Below are 21,835 nucleotides of genomic sequence, written 5' to 3'. Positions count from 1 at the left end.
AAACAAGAGGTGGAAATATTTGTCCAGAAGCTAACCTAATATGACACTAATTTGCAAAGGCATAGTTGAGAAGCTCTGAGCTCCCAAAAGGGCCCGATTACAGGAGCAGCTGCAGTTGTGGATATCTTTGATGGCTTTTCAGCTAGGTAACATGACATACTAATCTTGTCTCAGCTTGGTAAGGAATGACATGATGTCCATCTTCTTTTGGATGAAGAAACATACATTTATTCACATATTCATTTTCTTCTGCCTGATTAAATCAGTTTAGGTTGTTTCACACACATTTGTGAGGTGTGGAAGACTTTGGGTGTAGCAGCAGCCCTTTTTCATGCTGTTTTCCTTCTAACCGGAGAAAGCATAACAAGTTTCCGCCTTCTAAAATACCCCCCCACTCAACAGTTTAGTCCCCTGAATGCCCTCTGTGTTATTATTGTAGCTCAGCAGTAGAGCACAAAGCTATGCTAGTCAGGGGATCCACCCAAAATGTACTAATTATACCTTCTTTCACATCCAGTCCCCTGTTGTGCCAGCTTCCATTACGACCCCTCTGACCCAAAGTGAGCTATATGCTGCATGAACAATGACTATCCTTCCAACTGTGTGGGACAACCTGAATGTTTTTGTCCCTATAGCTCCTCCACATCTATCCTTTAACTCTCTTCTTTGCTAAATTCACCTTTGCTGAGCAACAGTACCATAACCCCTTTCTTCACAGTACTTTGATGGCCTGATAATAAAAAGGCCTTATTAGGGATTCTGGGTGCAATGCACTCCACATTCCATTGGTCAGTTGGTGTCAGCCTCCTTTCCTTGCTATGCAGCTCCCTTGTATGTGAGAATATTTTCACAGGAATAAATAAGTGTTACAGCCATTACTCAAACTGAAGTTTCTTTCAAACATTGATCTCAGTGATCCTGCAACCTTGCATTTTTTTTTCTTCATAATGTGTCCACAGCTGTGTAATTAGCACTTCACCCCTCAGAGTTCCAGTATCCCTCCAAATTAATTTTTACATAGAAGGTAAAATTTCTGATTTTCTGACCACGCAACCAAAAACAAGCACTCCTAGATGAGGTCATAGATGGATCTCAGCTTTTATTGCCCTCTGCATCATGAACAATCACCTCATGAGGACAATACCAGTATCATCTCTTCCAGTAAGGTAATCCTTTTCCCATTTTCCCTTTGCTTGCTAGTCTTCGTTCAAGCATGACTATGGCAGATTGAATGGTGGAGAAGGTAACATTAGTTACTTGTAACAATACTTCTCCGGCATTGGTATCTTTCACAAATTCACATGATGTTCCCTACTTCCATTTTGCTTTGAGAAGGTTACCTCGTATGCCTTGTCCACTGTTATGTGATTAATGGTAGTCTTTGTTGGCAGTGGAGTGCAGATAACCTCATTGTGTAGCTTTTGACGTACAATAAAGTGTATGTTGTACTAAACAAACACACCAGTATTGTAATTCATGCATATTATTAATAATATTTGTCTTACTATGTACAATGTTTGTTGAATGTTTCAATCATAAGAATCTAAGAAGCTTCCACCAAATAATTTTCCATTGGATATCAAGCAGTGAGATAAATAGGTTGTGGGGGCGGGTTTGAAAATATTATATATAAGTTAATGGATGCACTATAAATATGCTGCCATTTTTTTTTCCAATTTATTTTGTACAGGTTTCAGGCACACATAGTCTGCAGCTGGGATTTAGTGAGACAGGTGTTGCTTTATACGAGATCTGTGTCCAAAGATTACAGACCATGATGGAGGAGAAGAATACGGATGAGAATTTGATTCCATTTGCAAAGTAAGTTAAAATCCAATAAAAATCTAATGGTTTCCATTTCAGTGGGCAATAAAATTTGTTTTTTGGTCTGAGTGCAGCAGCTATAGTGCAAAAGTAATCTGAGAAATCGTTAATGCATATTTGTGTCTGAAAAATATAATCACATATTTTCAGTAGTACCAAGATGTTATAACATATTAACACGTCCCCTTTCTGGCGATAATGCAGAACAAAGGGTGAGAAAACCAGCCTTTCTGACTTGGTCAGAGGTGGATATAGTGCACTTTGTCCAGTTCTCGATAGTCCTTTTTGCTGTGCCCTGTGTTCTTCTCTCCTGATCTATGTTCCCCTTTGGCATGTCACTGTACTCTTCCTCACCTTCTCTGGCTCTCTGCTCCCTGTCCTTCTCCAAGCTGCTTCTCTAGTCCCAACAACACTTCTCTCCTCCATTGTTCTCTGGCTTCCCCTGCTTCTTTCCTACGCTCTCCTTTCCAATCTCCACTCATTACAGCTTCTTCTTTGTTGCTTCCTTCTAGACTTAGCTCCGTGATCCACTGTACTTTTCTCTCATCCCTCCCCCCGCCCTCTCCTCTATTCGACTCGACTCCCGAGTATGGGAAAAATATCAGGTCTGGGCTATATCTGTTCCTGGATGCCTTGGGAATGCATCATCCTCTGAGGTCAGAGGTCTGCTGGAAGCCAGAGAGCATACTTTTAAGAAATGCCCCAGGGAGATTCTCAGATTGGGTAAGAACGACATCATCCCTTGCTGAGGCAAAGACCCTCTGTCATAGAGAGAGAGCAAAACATTTCTTCATCTTGTTCCCGTCTTCCTCCACACTGACTTACAGAGCTCCTCAAACTTAAATGTAAGCAATGAATAAGCAAAAGTGGCCTAGTTATATCCAGTATAGTAGCAGTTTGGTTATAACCAGGAGGCCACTTAGATTCGAAATTGGTCTATATCAATTGGAGGGAGTCAGTAGTCAAAAGTGTGTTCACTTCAGGTATTCCACACCATTCAGATGCAAGTGGAATTGTCACTTTTATGTTGTGAATTGTAAACCATTCTACCAATGACCAGTCAGATGCTGTTGCTCGGTGCTTCCTTCATCAGTAGGAGAGGATGACACACGCAGGAAGTGGCTGGCAGTCCATTTTCTTTGTTAAAGTTGTGCAGCCTTAGCCCAGTCCCTAGAATGCCTTTTAAAGAGCTGGACACATTACTGACCTAATTGGTGTGGGTGGGCAAGAGGACTAGGATGCTGACGGTATTAAAAAGAGAATGAAAAGAGGATGCCAGAAATGGAGCTCCAGTATGTAGGGATGTGGTGTAGCGAAGTAGACAACTGGGAAAAATGACACCCCAGGAGAATGATGTAGGTGCCATGTGGTGATGCGCCAGAACCATCGCTGGATGAGGCATACCCGGGGGCACTCAGGAGACTGCAAACACTATCTTGGAAGAGACGGGACCTCCTGCTGAGCCTGACCACCAGGAGGACCCAGAACCAGTAGGGGTTTTAAACCCCGTACAGGAAGGAAGCGAGGAGAGTTCAGGCGGAGGACGGCGAACAAGGCAGATGGAGGAGTCGTGAAGGCGGGAAAAGGAAGAGGAGTAGAGGTGCCGACTGCTATAGACACAACAAACTCGGAGGACGCCTTGGAGAGAGGAGACAAGGAAGGGCCGGCCACGACGTGGCCCATTGAGGTTCGGGCTATAGCCTGAACAGGGCTACGGGGAGGAGGGAGATTTAAAACATAAGGAAAGGAAAAAGGGGAGAGTGGGGCGGAAAAAAATTACGGGAGGGCACAGAGCTTATTTTGTTTTTGGTATGTTTCTCACTGAGCCAGGACATGTTAAAATAAAGAACAAAACAGCTATCATTACTCCAGTATTGGAACTTTCATAGATTCAAATGCTTGAATACTTCCCCGTCGTCGAGATGGGAGTCCCCGGTGGAATATAAAACCAGGCCTGAAGATGTACGCACTCAATACATGAAGTAGGCCTCAGTGCAAAAACCCATCATAGTTGTTTTGTAAAATAGACCCAAACTCAAACTTAAACCAATCAGCTTGCCTCACCCTCTAGCACCTCCTGTGAGGAGCTGCCTTCCCTCAGATTTTCCACTGCATGTTGTGCTGAGGAGTCTCCTGTCAGAAGACCTGTTTCTACAGCTTTTGGATATTTCTACCTACTCTGGTGATTCAAACTGGCTGCCAAAGTCAGAGACTCCAAAGAAAGACCTTTTTAGATCTTGTGTCTCATGTTTAAAAAGATTATATATGGAGGATCCACATGAGGAGTGTATTTACTGCCTATACCCCAGCCACAAGACCAAGGATTGCAAAATCTTCAGGAAGTTTTCTACTAAGACCCTGAAGGACAGGGAGGCTCGCCTTCTGTTGTGGCTGCAAATAGGTAAGACTGGACACTCTGCCTCTGATGAGGACAGTTCCTCTTCTTCTATTTCTGCCCCTAAAACACCTCTTAAAAGAAAACAAGAAAGTTCTGAGGGGCAGGAGTCAGCTAGGAAAAAGACATCAAAGTATGGCTCTCCACAGAAGAAAAAACTGGGTACAGAATCCCTCGAAAATCTAAGAAAACTGCTTCAGAGCCGGCCACTCCATCTCCTAACGTGCTTCACAGATTTAAGAAGCCTAGCTCTGCACCGTCAACAATACCCTCATCGACGACCGTTTCATCGGTGACGCCAGTGGTGGTAACGATCTCTACGTTGACGGCAGTAGCTTCAGGATCTTCATCGACGACAGTATCATCCTCGTCGACGGTGCGCCCCATCTCGTCGGCGCTTCTCTCGCCGACAACACACCCGTTGGCGATGCCCTCGTCGACCGCACCTCTGTCGACGATTCCAACGGCGCCTCCGTCGACGACGCTCTCGTCGACGGTCCAACCGTCATCGGCGACAATGTTTCTAGCGACGACGGTATCGTTGACGCCCCCATCGACGACAAGTGGTTTCTTGTCTTCAACTCCAGGATTGCTTACAACAAAAAGACAAAGACCATCTATGTTACTTTTGGGTCAACCCGCACAACATACTCCGCTCAAAAAGTTCTCTAAAGCTCGTTTAACACCTTCTGTTACGTCTCCGAGCAAAGTTTCAAGACTCTTTCCATATAGGTTTTTAGATGACGATGAGGATGATTAGGGCTCAGATCAAGATACAATGTTTGGAGTAGCTAGAAGTCCTTCACAGGTACACATGAAATGCCAGAAGTACTCGGACAACGATTCATATTATGGCCAACACTACTATGACCCAGTAACACAACAGCAGGGAACAGTATCTCTGCCCTCCAGTCTGATGTCTGAACTCCAGGCTATGCTGGCGGACTACAGAGAACAATTCTACCCTCAGCCGAGGAAAGATCCCACGCCAGCAGTTTCTGGTCTGGTTACTCTGGCACCTCTGCAAGTTTTCCTACAACGCCACAAGTTCCTCTTCAGGCTCCGCAGAGTCATCAGGTCCAGGCCTCTTCTAATGAAGCAGCAGAGGAAGGAGAGGTTCTCTCTGACCAGGACGAATGGGATGAGTATGTGCTCCCGGCACCCCTTTCTCCGGAGCCATTAGCAGTCTAATCTCCTCCTGAGGAAATTGGCTCTTTCCATAACCTCTTAGAGAAAGCTGCAATGAGGTTTGAGCTGCAGTTGCCATCTACTCAGCAGGACTGATTTCTCTATGATTTTAAAGAGCCCCACAGAAAATCCGTTAGGGCTATCCCCATCATTGACCATGTCTGGAGTCAGGGGCTGAAGATTATGAAAAACCCGGCGACAGTGCCAGCGGTGTTGCCAAAGCTGTACAAAAAGTATAAGGCAACAGAAGATGCTCCTTCGTGCCCAGTGGGTCGTCCAAAACCAGACTCTGGTTTCCCAGGCTGCCCAGAGATGCTCCAAGAACCCTTCAGCACCTTTATCGGCCCCTCCTGATAAGGACGGAAGGTGCCTGGCCAAATCGGGAAGAGGTTCTCTTTGTCGGCAATTGTGGTCCGTGCAGCAAATTATTTGGCACTACTGGGCAGATACGACAGGCAGCTGTGGTCTGACATCTCCCACTCTGTAGAGGATCTTTCAGATACCAACAAGTCGGACGCTAAAAAGATCATTATAGAGGGCCAACGAACATCTGCAGAAATAATTGACCGCTCCCTGGACATTGCGGCCATGGAATTTAGGCTTCTGGACGGTTCAACCGTATTAAGGCACCAGGGATGGCTCAAAGCCACTAATTTCAGGCTGGATGTCCAAACAAAGATCCTGGATCTTCCGTACGATGGCCAAGACCTGTTTGGCAAGCATGTCGACGATGCCCTTCAGGCGATCAAGGCTGATACTGATAATGCCAGGTCGTTGGGATCCCTACAGTATAAGCGTACTCCCTTTCGGGGAACCAAGGGTAGAGGCCACTCCTCATTTCTAGATGGCTACCAGTCTTTTTGTTATCCAGCCTACTCCTCCCAGTATCAGTCACCCAAACCCCAGTACCATCAAAGGCAGCCTCCAGCGGCAGCATACAACAGACCGTCTCCTAGAGGAAGATCGGGATGACAGTCCAAGGACGCCTTGCACAGGCAATGACAGTCTCCAGGGGGCGGCTGCCCCTCCCTCCTTGACTCGTCACCTACGTCGTTGGAGTCAGATCACAAGCAACATGTGGGTTCTGGATATCAGAAGTCATGGCCATCTATTAGAATTCACTTCCAGGCCTCCCGAAACACCACCTTCCTGGGAGCGTCAACAACAGCTACATCTCCTAGAGATCGTGAGCATGTTGTCCAAAGGGGCGATTGAGGTGGTACCCTCTTCGCAGAGAGGAAGAGGTTTTTACTCTAGATTCTTCCTCATCAGAAAGAAGTCCCTTCTGTGGAGGCCCATCCTGGATCTGAGGCAGCTCAACAAATATCTCAAAAAGCAATCCTTTCGAATGGTAACTTTGAAGGATGTACTACAGCTTCTCAACAGAGGCGACTTCATGGCTTCCCTAGATCTTCAGGATGCGTATTTCCACGTTCCCATTCACCCCAAGCACAGGAAATTTCTGAGATTCATGGTAGCTGGCCAGCACTTTCAGTTCAGAGTGCTACCCTTCGGATTTAAATCCACCTCTCGGATTTTCACAAAGTGCTTAGCCCCAGTGGCTGCATATCTGAGACGTCTCAAGCACCAGGTATTCCCATATCTGAACGCTTGGTTACTAAAGGCTCCGAGTATCTCTGCTCTACGTCACTCCCTCACGACCACATTATGGGGGTGATTCTAACCCTGGCGGTCGGTGTTAAAGCGGCGGCCAACCTGCCAACAGGCTGGCGGTAAAAAATATGGGATTCTGAGCCTGGCGGGAACCGCCAACACAGACAGCCACCTTAACACTCCGACCGCCACGGCGGTACAAACAAACAGCGCGGCGGTCACCGCCAACAGACAGGCGGCAGACAATGTACCGCCCACACTATTCCAACTCACCAATCCGCCACCTTTTCCGGGGCGGGAGCACCGCCGATAAAAACACGGCGGAAACAGACTACGGACGGGAAAACGCTCACCACTACGCACTCCAGGAGGAAGGAGGACAGCATGGAACCCGAATTAAACATCCTACCTGCTCTCGTCTACCTTCTCATCTACCACGAGTACGAAGTCCGGCGCAGACGACAACGGTGAGTACTGCACCTACGACACACGGGAGGGGGAGGACGAAAGGTTACGGCCACACACATATGCGACCCCCCCCCCAACTATGTACTCACCAATGCAGCGCACCAAGTCACAGTGACACCACCCAAACACCCCTGAAAAATGCTAGGACATAATCATATTTGGAATAAATATTTATGTACCAAAAAGCTCCAGAAAATTAGCGTACAACCATGAAAGATATCCACAACAAAACTAATGACACACACATCAGTGTATAACTGAAGTACCAAGTCCTGCACAACCTACGATTTCAGCATGTCCGTGGGCCAAAGTCTTGAGAAACAAGGGCAAAGCCCACACAGGAGACCTGAGTCCTTTGGAGAGAACACTGCAGGGGCATCAGATGTAAAAACTACAGGCACCTCAGGGGGAAGGGAAGGGGGGGGCACCACAGCCACATGAGTCCACGACGCCAGATCCACGAGGAGCCACCATGCCCACTGGACCATCCCGGGAGTGCAAAGCCACAGTCTCTCAAGTCTCTGCAGTGGGTGGATTGCCCACTGGACCATCCTGGGGAGTGCAAAGCCACAGTCTCTCAATGTCTCTACAGTGGGTGGGCTGCCCACTGGGCCATCCTGGGGAGTGCAAAGCCACAGTCTCTCAATGTCTCTACAGTGGGTGGGCTGCCCACTGGGCCATCCTGGGGAGTGCAAAGCCACAGTCTCTCAATGTCTCTACAGTGGGTGGGCTGCCCACTGGGCCATCCTGGGGAGTGCAAAGCCACAGTCTCTCAATGTCTCTACAGTGGGTGGGCTGCCCACTGGGCCATCCTGGGGAGTGCAAAGCCACAGTCTCTCAATGTCTCTACAGTGGGTGGGCTGCCCACTGGACCATCCTGGGGAGTGCAAAGCCACAGTCCATCAGGTGGATGACAGTCTCCACTGGTCAAGGAGGAGGCATGGTGGGCACAGTGAACCATAAACGGTGCTTGCGACGGCGGTGCCCAGCGGAGCGGTGCTTGAGAGGAAGGGCCCAGCGGAGCGGTGCTTGAGAAGAAGGGCCCAGCGGAGCGGTGCTTGAGAAGAAGGGCCCAGCGGAGCGGTGCTTGAGAGGAAGGGCCCAGCGGAGCGGTGCTTGAGACGGCGGGGCCCAGCGGAGCGGTGCTTGAGAAGAAGGGCCCAGCGGAGCGGCGCTTGAGACGGCGGGGCCCAGCGGAGCGGTGCTTGAGACGGCGGGGCCCAGCGGAGCGGTGCTTGAGAAGAAGGGCCCAGCGGAGCGGTGCTTGAGAGGAAGGGCCCAGCGGAGCGGTGCTTGAGACGGCGGGGCCCAGCGGAGCGGTGCTTGAGAAGAAGGGCCCAGCGGAGCGGCGCTTGAGACGGCGGGGCCCAGCGGAGCGGCGCTTGAGACGGCGGGGCCCAGCGGAGCGGTGCTTGAGAAGAAGGGCCCAGCGGAGCGGTGCTTGAGAAGAAGGGCCCAGCGGAGCGGTGCTTGAGAGGAAGGGCCCAGCGGAGCGGTGCTTGAGACGGCGGGGCCCAGCGGAGCGGTGCTTGAGAAGAAGGGCCCAGCGGAGCGGCGCTTGAGACGGCGGGGCCCAGCGGAGCGGTGCTTGAGACGGCGGGGCCCAGCGGAGCGGTGCTTGAGAAGAAGGGCCCAGCGGAGCGGTGCTTGAGAGGAAGGGCCCAGCGGAGCGGTGCTTGAGACGGCGGGGCCCAGCGGAGCGGTGCTTGAGAAGAAGGGCCCAGCGGAGCGGCGCTTGAGACGGCGGGGCCCAGCGGAGCGGTGCTTGAGAAGAAGGGCCCAGCGGAGCGGTGCTTGAGAAGAAGGGCCCAGCGGAGCGGTGCTTGAGAGGAAGGGCCCAGCGGAGCGGTGCTTGAGACGGCGGGGCCCAGCGGAGCGGTGCTTGAGACGGCGGGGCCCAGCGGAGCGGTGCTTGAGACGGCGGGGCCCAGCGGAGCGGTGCTTGAGAAGAAGGGCCCAGCGGAGCGGTGCTTGAGACGGCGGGGCCCAGCGGAGCGGTGCTTGAGAAGAAGGGCCCAGCGGAGCGGTGCTTGAGACGGCGGGGCCCAGCGGAGCGGTGCTTGAGACGGCGGGGCCCTGTTCAGCGGTGCTCTTCTCCACGGCGGGCCCTGTTCAGCGGTGCTCTTCTCCACCGCGGGCCCTGTTCAGCGGTGCTCTTCTCCACGGCGGGGCCCTGTTCAGCGGTGCTCTTCTCCACCGCGGGCCCTGTTCAGCGGTGCCTATCTCCACGGCGGGGCCCTGTTCAGCGGTGCTCTTCTCCACCGCGGGCCCTGTTCAGCGGTGCCTATCTCCACGGCGGGGCCCTGTTCAGCGGTGCTCTTCTGCACCGCGGGCCCTGTTCAGCGGTGCCTATCTCCACGGCGGGGCCCTGTTCAGCGGTGCTCTTCTCCACCGCGGGCCCTGTTCAGCGGTGCCTATCTCCACGGCGGGGCCCTGTTCAGCGGTGCTCTTCTCCACCGCGGGCCCTGTTCAGCGGTGCCTATCTCCACGGCGGGGCCCTGTTCAGCGGTGCTCTTCTGCACCGCGGGCCCTGTTCAGCGGTGCTCTTCTCCACGGCGGGCCCTGTTCAGCGGTGCTCTCCTGCACTGCGGGCCCTGTTTAGCGGTGCTCATCCAGCAGGTCAAGGGAGCCAGACCTGGCCTCGACTCCCTGCTCAGTCGCCCTCGGACCGTGACGTTTCTGGACCCTTCGGGGACGGACTCCTGGCCTCCTTAGTGTCCTCCTTCCCAGCTGGGATGTGGCATGTGGGGTCCACCTTCTCCGCGCTCCTGCTGCCCTTCCGCTCCTTTGATGGGGCTCTCGGGCCCTTGCCTCCCCCAGATGGTGTGGGTGGTGAAGTGGCCGCACATTGCTCCTTGGGGGCAGCCCTGTCGGTCCTCGCACGGCGGTCCTTGGTTTTGCGGGTCCTCTTGCCGGGGGGGGGCTGGACGTGTCCTTGCTGCAGCTCGATGTGTCACTGCTGGCAAAGGGTGGGCTCCAGAACCCAGGCACAACAGTGACACCCGAAGCTGGGCTGGTGGTGGCTGCGGTGCTCTTGGGACTCTTTGAAGATGGATGGGGGAGGTCATCGGGGGGGAAAGAGGTTAAGGTTAGCCAGGAAAAGTTTTTTAGGGCCAAGGTAAAGGGTAGGAGAAGTGGAGATGGAAGTGGAGGTAGAGGAGGTGGTTGTAGGGGAGTCAGGTGTGCTGTCATTGGGTGAAGGTGCTGGTGCTGTAGGCTGTCGTGAGGTGGATGGCTGTTGGGTGGGTGGCTGCCTGCGTTTGTGTGTCTTGGAAGAGGGGGTGACAGACACAGTGGGAGAGGACACAGGGGACGTGTACATGGCAGTGGGGGTGGTGACTGCACGAGTGTGGACTGTACTGGAGGGTGAGGTGGTGATGGAAGCACTGGCTGATGTTGGGGTGCATGCAGGTGTGAGTGTAGACGTCACAGGGAGGGAGGAGGGAGACGAGGAGGAGGGGGACACAGGGGTGGCAGTGGCTGTTGGCATGTCTGCATCTGGGTGTTGCTCGGGTGAGTTTTTGCGGGATCTGTGGTGCTTGTGTTTGGATGAGCTGCTCTTGGGTGTTGAGGTGTGTGCAGGCTGGTCTGATGGTGTGGATGGGATAGGCTGAGGAACAGGAGACAGAGATAGGCTGGAGGCAGTCAGAAGAGGGAGGCTGGAAACAGGGACAATGGCTGCCGTCAGTGCTGAGGCCAGAGCAGTGAACGCTCGTTGATGGGCAGCCTGACCCAAATGAATGCCCTCCAGGTACGCATTGCTCTGTTGCACCTCCCTTTGCACACCCTGGATGGCATTCAAAAGGGTCGTCTGCCCAACAATGAGCATCCTTACCAGGTCAATGAGCTCCGCACTGAGGGCAGCATGGGCAACAGGGGCAGGGGCTGAGGTGCCTGGGGCGAAGGAGACGCGCGCCTTCCTGGGTGAACCGGCACGGAGCGAAGACTGAGGGGCTGCTGGGAGGGCGGGGCTGGTGCGCTGGGTGGCGGCTGTACCTGTAGAGGCGGGGGGCACGGATGTTGCCGCCACCCCTAGGGAGCTCCCATCCGAGGACGTGTCGCTTTCGCTGCTCTCACCAGCGGTCCCCGTCGTGGTGCTCCCCTCGCCCTCCGGATCACTGGTGCCCTCGGTGTCTGTTCCTGGGCCCACCGGGGCCTTGTGTCCTGCAGCTCCCTCGTGCTCCGATGCCATATCTCCTCCGCCTGATGATGCTAATGCACACATGCACAAGAAGATGAAGAGAAAGGGTGGGGGGAGAAAAAAGAAGACCAGGTTGAGTGCATGCAATGTCAACACCGTTGGCGGAGAGGACAGACACAGGTGCCTAATGCACTAAGCCGCGCATTCGGGGTACACTACTCAGTACTACTGACTAAGACAACAGGCCAAGAGACGTCAAACGCGCACATGGGAGATGCTGGACCTTCAATGGCTGTACTTGTCACCCTACCGAGGTGGGGGCCGGGGGCACAGGGCCATGCCTAAGGGAGAGGACTACACTACAGAAAGCGCCCTGGCCTAATGTCACCCACAGCCCTCCTCCCCCACCCAGACGCCTCCACTGCGCAGAAAGATAGGAGAATGTGCTGATACTCACCCCCTTGTGTCTGCTGTGATGTCTTAAAGCGCCCATCCAATTCAGAGTAGGCCACCGCCAGGATCCGGGACATCAGGGGGGTCATGGTGCGACTGGCACCCCTCCTAGGTTGGGAGGCCATCCCCAGCAGTGTTTCTGCGGTCTTCCTTGTTCCGCGGCGGATGTCCTCCCACCTCTTGCGGCAGTGGGTGCCCCGTCTGTTGTGGACCCCCAAGGTCCGGACTACCTTGGCGATGGCACGCCAAATGTCGATCTTCTGATGGGCGCTGACCTATTAGACATGTACAGGGTGGAAAGGAGGAACTCATCAATGACCTGCATGTTAGATGTAATTGGCCCCCCCCCTCCCACTTTGCCATATGGCACATGCTCTCATCTGTCGGGCGTTGCACTCCTCATTCGCCCCCCACCCCACCAATTTACATCCACCCCAATCCACACAGGCATAGCCCATTCCATTAGCACCCGGTGTACTCACTTGTTGGTCTGGAGGACCGTAGAGTAGCGCATACTGGGGGAGGACCCCATCCACGAGCTTGTCCAACTCTTCAGACGTGAAGGCAGGGGCCCTTTCCCCAGGCGCAGCAGCCATTGTATCTTCCAGACCGAGGTCACAGCAGCACTTGCAGTATAGGTCCTCTCCTGTGGATGATCAGGTCTCGAGTGATTAAGCAGATAGAAAATGGCGGTCACGTCCGCGGCGGTGGGTACCGCGGCGGTGCGTACCGCGACCGCCGGCGCACTTCGTTATTGGCTCCTGAAACCCATAGGCTTCAATGTTAACCAATGCGGCTTTGCGCCGCGGTCTGCGACCGCCTACCGCCACGGTGTGCCCCGCCAGCGCATTGACCTCACATCCCATTGTCCCACTTCACAGGTCAGGCAGCCGCCATTTCAAGGGCCCACATGGCTTAATTTTGACTGCGACACACAGGCCTAGGCCTTGCATTGCCACACATACACGCCTTTCAACCCATTGCCATTCTTTAACTGTGCAAGCTGTCTGTACGTACCTGTGTTTTGGCTGACTCTGTGCTCCATGTTGTCCTTCCTAGGCACCGTCCGCTGGGACTTGCGATGAGAAGGAGGAATCCTCGCGTGTACCGACCGCTGGTGGACCTGTCGACAATGGAAGAACGCCATATAATACTTCGATACAGACTTGACCGTGCCACTATCCATGAACTGTGTGCCCAGCTGGAGCCAGCCCTGATGTCCCCCATCCGCCAACCCACAGGGATTCCCCCTCTGGTGCAGGTTTTGTCAGTCCTCCATTTTTTGGCCAGTGGGTCATTCCAGACCACAGTGGCCATGTCATCTGGAATGTCTCAGCCTATGTTTTCTAAGATTTTGAGCAGAGTGTTGTCTGCCCTGATGAAACTCATGCGGAGCTACATCATTTTCCCCGAGGAGGGTGACTTGCCTACAGTGAAGGGTGATTTCTATGCCCTTGGACACATCCCCAACATCATTGGTGCCATTGATGGGACCCATGTGGCTTTGGTACCCCCAAAAGACGATGAGCAGGTGTTCCGAAACAGAAAGAATTATCATTCGATGAATGTCCAGGTGGTCTGTTTGGCTGACCAGTACATCTCCCATGTAAATGCCAAGTTCCCAGGGTCAGTGCATGACGCGTATGTGATGCGAAATAGCAGCATCCCCTATGTGATGGAGCAGCTACAGAGACAACGTGTGTGTCTAATAGGTGACTCTGGTTACCCCAACCTGCCGTGGCTACTGACCCCAGTAAGGAATCCCCGGACAAGGGCAGAGGAACGCTACAATGAGGCCCATGGGCGTACTAGGAGGGTGATTGAGCGAACCTTTGGACTCCTGAAGGCCAGGTTTAGGTGCCTGCATATGACTGGTGGATCCCTAATGTACTCACCAAAGAAGGTGTGCCATATCATCGTGGCCTGCTGTATGCTTCACAACCTGGCTTTGCGACGCCAGGTGCCTTTCCTGCAGGAGGATGGTCCAGATGGTGGTGTTGTAGAAGCCGTGGAGCCTGTGGAGAGTGAAGAGGAGGAAGACTCAGAGGACGACACAGACAATAGGGATAGAGTGATACAACAGTATTTCCAGTGACACCTAGGTAAGAATCACCCACGCCATTTCCCAATTGCTTCTAGCCTCCTGCATCTGTACTTTCTGTAGTTCCCCACAGATGTTTTTCATTAATTTTTGCCTTTCCCTTCCCTTCTCAGTGCTGTCTGACTCAGTACCTGACTTCTGCTTGGTTCGCCCATGAAATACAGCGTATTGACATTGGTATGTTGTCATGACTAATTGACAGAACAGAAATTGAACAGTAATATGTAATACATTTGTTAATAAGACAGCATGACTCAAAACAGATTATTGTGCAAAATGTGATTTATTTACAGTGCTAGATATCGGTACATGTGATTCTAAGGGTGATGTGTGGGGGTGGAGGAATATCCATGGCAGAGTCCAGTTCTCAGTCTCACAGGTGCATTGTTCTTTTGCCTGGGGAAGGATGGAGCATAGGCAGTTCATGGTTGGACAGGGTGGCAATGTGGGACAGTGGGAAGAGTTCAGGGGGTATGTCCTGCTGGCGGGGGTCTTGACATCCTACTCTGTCTTTTTCTTTGGTCTCAGGCTCCTCTTACGGGGTGGTTGTTCTTCAGCAGGAGGTGGGGTTCTGGGGGGCTGTCGAGGTGTTGGGACCTCCTGTCCACTAGCGCCGGCGGAGGTGGTAGGCTGTTCCTGGTCCGGCCTAGTGACAGGGGCCCTGTGTGGTGCACCATGGTCCCGCAACGCGTCCTCTATCCTGTGGAGGGCCAGGACGATGGTCCCCATTGCGGTCCCGATGATTCTCAGCTCCTCCCTGAACCCCATGTAGCGTTCTTCCTGCTGTGCCTGGACCTCAGTGAACCTGGCCAGTACCGTCGCCATCGTTTCTTGGGAGTGGTGGTAGGCTGCCATGATGGTGGTGAGGGCCTCTTGGAGAGTGGGTTCCCTGGGCCTCTCCTCCCCCCCCTGTCGCACAGCAGCCCTCCGAGCTGCCCGGTTTCCCCCGGCCTCTGTCCCCTGGCCGGTGTGCCCGCTCCCACTGCCCCCAGGTCCCTGTTGTTGTTGGGGTGTTGGGTTAGCCTGGGTGCCCTGTAGTGGCGGACACACCGCTGATTGAGCTGTCCTAGAGACAGAGGCATGGGCCCGCTGGGTGGGAGCTGTGCTGGTGTCGGCAGAGGGGGTCGGGTCTGGTGTGGCCTGTAGCTGCCTGAGGGGAACCGACTGCCCAGAGGTCCCCGATGGTCCGGGCTGGTCATCAGGTTCACTGTTGACAGAGCTGCTATCCTCAGTGTGGGCCTGTTCCGGTGGTGGGATGGACAGTTCTGGACCCTCCTGGCTGGTGTGTTGTCGTTCGGGTCCTGCATGGGGTAAGAGAGTTTGGTTATTGTTTCTGTGTGTGCAATAGCGTGCGTGTTATGGGTGCCCTTGTTCCCCAGTGCAGGCATTCCCTTGAGGGAGGTGCTGTGAGGGTATTTAGTGGGGGGGAGGGGTTAGTGCAGTGGTCATGCATAGGTGATGGGTGCCCATGATTTGTGTTGGCATGCAGGAGTTGGTGTTGGGATGGGTGGGTTGTGCTGGTGAGACATTGTCAGGGAGGATATGTGCTGGGGGGTTGGGGGTGAGGGTGGGGGTGTGGGTTGGCATGCTGGTGGGGTGGGGGGGATATAGTAGTTGAGATGGGACTTACCAGAGTCCATTCCTCCGGCTACTCCAGCGAGGCCCTGAGGATGCAGGATGGTCAAGACCTCTTGCTCCCACGATGTAAATTCGGGAGGGGTGGGTGGGGGTCCGCCGCCAGTCTTCTGGACCGCGATGTTGTGCCTGGAGACCATCGATCGGACCTTCCCCCGTAGGTCGTTCCATCTTTTGCGGATGTCCTCCCTATTCCTGGGATGCTGTCCCACCGCGTTGACCCTGTCCACGATCCGCTGCCATAGCTCCGCCTTCCTGGCTATACTGGTGTGCTGCACCTGCGAGCCGAAGAGCTGGGGTTCCACTCTTAGGATTTCCTCCACCATGACCCGGAGTTCTTGGTCCGAAAAGCGTGGGTGCCTTTGGGGTGCCATGGGGTGGTGTGGGTGAGGTGTGGGGTGGTGTATGTGATGATGAGTATGTTGGTGTGTGGTCCTTTGTGCTACTATGTGGTGTGTGTGATGGTGTAGTGTGCCTCAGTGTGTCTTGCTATGGATTGTCTGCTGTGTCTCTCTCTCCTTCTCTCAGTAATTATGGTCGCAGGGGTTTGTGGGTGATGTGGGTGTGTGTTTTATAGTTGGTTGATTGTGTGGGAGCGGTGTGTGTATGTGTATCAGGTGTGTGTATTTCAAATTGTCCAATGTGGCTGTGTTTTGGTGATGTGTGTGTATTCTGACCGCGGCGGTGTGTACCGCCAATGGAATACCGCGTTTGAATGACCGCCGTGTGGATTCGTGGGTCGTAATGGCATGGGCGTATTTCTGTTGGCGTGACGGTGGAGGTTTGGTCATCTCCAGTTTATCGCTGCCCGCCGATGTGGCAGGCTGCAGTGGAGGACGGATTTTTGGAGGTTTGGCCGTTGTGGGTCAGAATGACCGTGGCGGTTGACCGCGGCCGCGGCGGTGTTATGGCGGTTTTATGACCGGCGGTAAGGGCATTTTACCGCCGAGGTCAGAATCACCCCCTATGTCTTTTCCAACAGCTAGGTCTCACTCTCAACAGAGACAAGTCACAGCTTCAACCTACCAGAAGGATAGTGTTCCTGGGTGCTATATTGGACACAAATCTTGTAAAAGCCTTTCCTACAGAAGAACGTCAACTCAAGCTTTTGACGTCGTGTAAGGAAATGCCTCCTTGGCATGATTACCCCTTATGATTATGATTTGAAAGTGTGCTGAAGCCTGCTAACCAGGCCCCAGAATCAGTGTTCTTTCCCTAAAACTGTACCTTTGTCTCCACAATTGGCACACCCTGGCATCCAGGTAAGTCCCTTGTAACTGGTACCCCTGGAACCAAGGGCCCTGATGCCAGGGAAGTCTCTAAGGGCTGCGGCATGTCTTATGCCACCCTGGGGACCCCTCACTCAGCACAGACACACTGTTTGCCAGCTTGTGTGTGCTAGTGGGGAGAAAATGACTAAGTCGACATGGCACTCCCCTCAGGGTGCCATGCCAACCTCACTGCCTACGGCATAAATAAGTCACCCCTCTAGCAGGCCTTACAGCCCTAAGGCAGGGTGCACTATACCACAGGTGAGGGCATGGGTGCATGAACACTATGCCCCTACAGTGTCTAAGCAAAACCTTAGACATTGTAAGTGCAGGGTAGCCATAAGAGTATATGGTCTGGGAGTCTGTCATACACAAACTCCACAGCACCATAATTGCTACACTGAAAACTGGGAAGTTTGGTATCAAACTTCTCAGCACAATAAATGCACACTGATGCCAGTGTACATTTTATTGTGAAACACACCCAGAGGGCATCTTAGAGATGCCCCCTGAAAACATACCCGATTTCTAGTGTGGGCTGACTAGTTTTACCAGCCTGCCACACACCAGACATGTTGCTGGCCACATGGGGAGAGTGCCTTTGTCACTCTGTGGCTAGTAACAAAGCCTGTACTGGGTGGAGGTGCTTCTCACCTCGCCCTGCAGGAACTGTAACACCTGGCGGTGAGCCTCAAAGGCCCACCCCCTTTGTTACAGCGCCAAAGGGCATCCCAGTTAGTGGAGGTGCCCGCCCCCTCCGGCTACGGCCCCACTTTTGGCGGCAAGCAGGAGGAGATAATGAGAAAAGCAAGGAGGAGTCACTGGCCAGTCAGGACAACCCCTAAGGTTTCCTGAGCTGAGGTGACTCTGACTCTTAGAAATCCTCCATCTTGCAGATGGAGGATTCCCCCAATAGGATTAGGGATGTGCCCCCCTCCCCTCAGGGAGGAGGCACAAAGAGGGTGTAGCCACCCTCAGGGCTAGTAGCCATTGGCTACAAACCCTCAGACCTAAACACCCCCCTAAATTGAGTATTTAGGGCCCCCCAGAACCAAGCAACATAGATTCCTGCAACCTGAAGACGAAGAAGGACTGCTGACCTGAAGCCCTGCAGAGAAGACGGAGACACCAACTGCTTTGGCCCCAGCCCTACCGGCCTGTCTCCCCACTTCAAGAAAAACTGCAACTGCGACGCGTCCCCCAGGGTCCAGCGACCTCTGAAGCCTCAGAGGAGTACCTGCATCTAAAAGGACCAAGAACTCCCAAGGACAGCTGCCCTGTTCCACAAAGACTGCAACTTTGCAACAAAGAACCAACTTTTAAAAACCACTCGTTTCCCGCCGGAAGCGTGAGACTTTCCACTCTGTACCCGACGCCCCCGGCTCAACCTGCAGAGAACCAACACTACAGGGAGGACTCCCCTGCGACTGCGACCCTGTGAGTAGCCAGAGTGGACCCCCCTGAGCGCCCCCAGCGATGCCTGCAGAGGGAATCCAGAGGCTCCCCCTGACCGTGACTGCCTGCTTCAAAGAACCCGACGCCTGGTAAAAACACCAGCCCCCAGGACCTGAAGGATCTGACCTCCAGTGCAGAAGCGACCCCCAGGTGGCCCTCTCCCTTGCCCAGGTGGTGGCTACCCCAAGGAGCCCCCCACCTTGCCTACCTGCATCGCTGAAGAGACCCCTGGGTCTCCCATTGAAACCTATTGCAAACCCTACTCCTGTTTGCACTCTGCACCCGGCCGCCCCTGTGCCGCTGAGGGTGTACTTTTTGTGCTGACTTGTGTGTCCCCCCGGTGCCCTACAAAACCCTCCTGGTCTGCCCTCCGAAGTCGCGGGTACTTACCTGCTGGCAGACTGGAACCGGGGCACCCCCTTCTCCATTGAAGCCTATGCGTTTTGAGCACTACTTTGACCTCTGCACCTGACCGGCCCTGAGCTGCTGGTGTGGTAACTTTGGGGTTGCCCTGAACCCCCAACGGAGGGCTACCTTGGACCCAACTTTGAACCCTGTAAGTGCTTTACTTACCTGGAAAACTAACAAATACTTACCTCCCAGAGGAACTGTTGAATTTTGTACTGTGTCCAATTTTAAAATAGCTTATTGCCATTTTTGCCACAACTGTACATGTGATTGTGTTGATTCAAAGTTCCTAAGATACCTGAGTGAAATACCTTTCATTTAAAGTATTGTTTGTAAATCTTGAACCTGTGGTTCTTAAAATAAACTAAGAAAATATATTTTTCTATATAAAAACCTATTGGCCTGGAATTGTCTTTGAGTGTGTGTTCCTCATTTATTGCCTGTGTGTACAACAAATGCTTAACACTACCCTCTGGTAAGCCTACTGCTCGACCACACTACCACAAAATAGAGCATTAGAATGATCTCTTTTTGCCACTGTCTTACCTCTAAGGAGAACCCCTGGACTCTGTGCATGCTATTTCTTACTTTGAAATAGTACATACAGAGCCAACTTCCTACACCTTGGCAGACTCAGTTCGAGAAAAAAAAGTCTCTTTCAGTTCGGAGGTTCAAATCATTACTGGGGATGATGTCCTCCTGTATCAGCCTAGTTCCACACTGTTGTCTTCGAATGCGCCATCTGCAGGAAGAGCTCGACAAACAGTGGAAGCAGGCGCAAGGGTCCTTCGGGGACATCATTCACATAACACCAAGGTCCACTCCCTCCTGTGGTGGTCAACGACTGCAAACATTTCAGTAGGTCTGGAGTTCCTGAATCAAATCCCTCCGTTCACCATCACGACGGATTCTTCGATGGAGGGGTGGGGATCATGTCTTCAAGATCTGCAAGTCAGTTGTAGATGGCCCAATTCTCATGCGACGCTGCACATCAACCTCCTCGAATTCAGTGCTGTGTACCTTGCACTACAAGCTTTTCTACTGAGAATCCGAGGTTCGTTAGTGCTGGTCCGGACGGACAACACAACCACCATGCACTACATAAACTAGCAAGGCGGAACTCGGTCTCGCTTACTTTCCACAGAAAATCAGCTCATCTGGACCTGGTGCATTCAGAATTCAGTGCACATACGGGCGTAACATCTCCTGGGAGTCAGCAACACCACAGCATACTCACTAAGCAGGCTAAGCAAATTTTCACACGAGTGGGAGCTAAACCAGACAACGCTGGATGCAGTCTTCCGCAGGGGGGGGACACCGAACCTGGACCTCTTCACGAAGTCTCAGAACACGAAATGCCAGTTTTATGCAAGCTGGCATCCCCAACCAGGGTTGTGCAGAAATGCCCTTTTGATAGCATGGTCAAGGATTTATGCTTACGCCTTTCCTCCGATACCCCTTCTTCCTCGGGTCATCAGCAAGATCAAATCGGAGCTCTGCCAGATAATTCTAATTGCTTCAGCTTAGCCACGTCAACCATCGTACACAGAGCTTCTGTTGCTATCCTCTTGTCCTCCCATCAAGTTAGCACACATTCCGGACCTGCCCACCATCAGACAGGGCCAAGTGAGGCATCCGGATCCCAAGCATCTCAGGTTATGTGCATGGCACCTGAGTTCAATGAAGTCGGCCATCTAAATATTCCGATGGACTGTCAAAGCAATTTTAGCTAAAGCATGTGCAGATAGCAGCAATAAGACACCTTAAAATTGAAGCGGTTTTGTTTATGGTGTTCTGCGAATAACATTCATCTACTTACATCTGCTCCAGAACAAGTTTCACTGTACATTCTCCACCTGTCGAAGTCTGGTCACGTCCATGCTTCCATTAATGTCCACTTAGCTGCTATCTCCAGATATAGACTACTATCCAAAGGACTGTCATTCAGGTCTCATCGACTGATAAAGCAGTTTATGAATGGCTTATTCCAATCCTTTCCTTCGGCCAAATTACCTCCTCCATCTTGGCAACTGAAAACAGTCCTAACTCAGTTGATGAAGGAGCCATTCGAACCTATTCATAAATCCGACATTAAAGCCCTCATTACAACCCTGCTGGTCGGTGTTAAATTGGCGGTAATACCGTCAACAGGCCGGCAGTAAAAAAATTTAATCACGACCGTGGCGGAAACCGCCAACATAGACAGCCACTTTAACACTCTGACTGCACGTCAGTAAAAAACAAACACCGCGGCTGTAACCGCCAACAGACAGCCGGAAGACCAGGTTCCGCCCACTGTATTACAACACGCCTATCCGCCACCTTTTCTGGGGCGGTACCAACGACATCAAAAGCACGGCGGAAACAGTATTTGGACGGAAACCACTCACCTTTCGACACTTTACGAAAAACCAGGACGCCATGGAGTCCGAGTTACAGGTCCTGCCGACGCTGGTCTACCTCCTCTTGTATCAGGAGCAGCAAAGACGCCGGTGATGACAATGGTCAGTACTGCACCTAGCACACAGGGAAGGGGGGAGGGAAAAGAGAGTGAGACACACGCAACACCCCCACTCTCACCCACAACACCATACACACAAATACATACAGCAACATTACATATACACATCGTCACCCCCGGAAGAACGCAAAGACAAAAGTAAATGATTGTGACGAGTGTAATCATTGAAATATCAGATAGGCCAAATTCAAATATCAGTATATACAAATATGTACACCAACTACACAAGTCCGGATATGAATGAAATCATTGTCTGTGGATCAGTGTCCCAAAATGCATTGGAGAAGCCCACACAAGATACCTGACTCGAAACGGAGAGAACACTGCAGGGGCATCAGATGGAAAATAAACAGGCACCTCA

At 52.7% G+C, this 21,835-nt stretch overlaps 1 long non-coding RNA gene across 1 annotated transcript in view; it reads left to right on the top strand.

The window, feature by feature from the left end:
- The window catches only part of LOC138267850 (uncharacterized), a 59,355-nt gene that overhangs the window by 2,597 nt on the left and 34,923 nt on the right, over positions 1–21,835 (top strand). The window contains exon 2 of the long non-coding RNA XR_011199880.1: positions 1,691–1,821. This is a non-coding gene — a long non-coding RNA (uncharacterized lncRNA). The remainder of the gene's footprint in view (positions 1–1,690; positions 1,822–21,835) is intronic.

Source organism: Pleurodeles waltl, chromosome 12 (assembly GCF_031143425.1).
Source record: "Pleurodeles waltl isolate 20211129_DDA chromosome 12, aPleWal1.hap1.20221129, whole genome shotgun sequence".
Taxonomy (NCBI): Eukaryota; Metazoa; Chordata; class Amphibia; order Caudata; family Salamandridae; genus Pleurodeles; species Pleurodeles waltl.
This window is presented reverse-complemented; position numbering and strand designations above follow the sequence as displayed.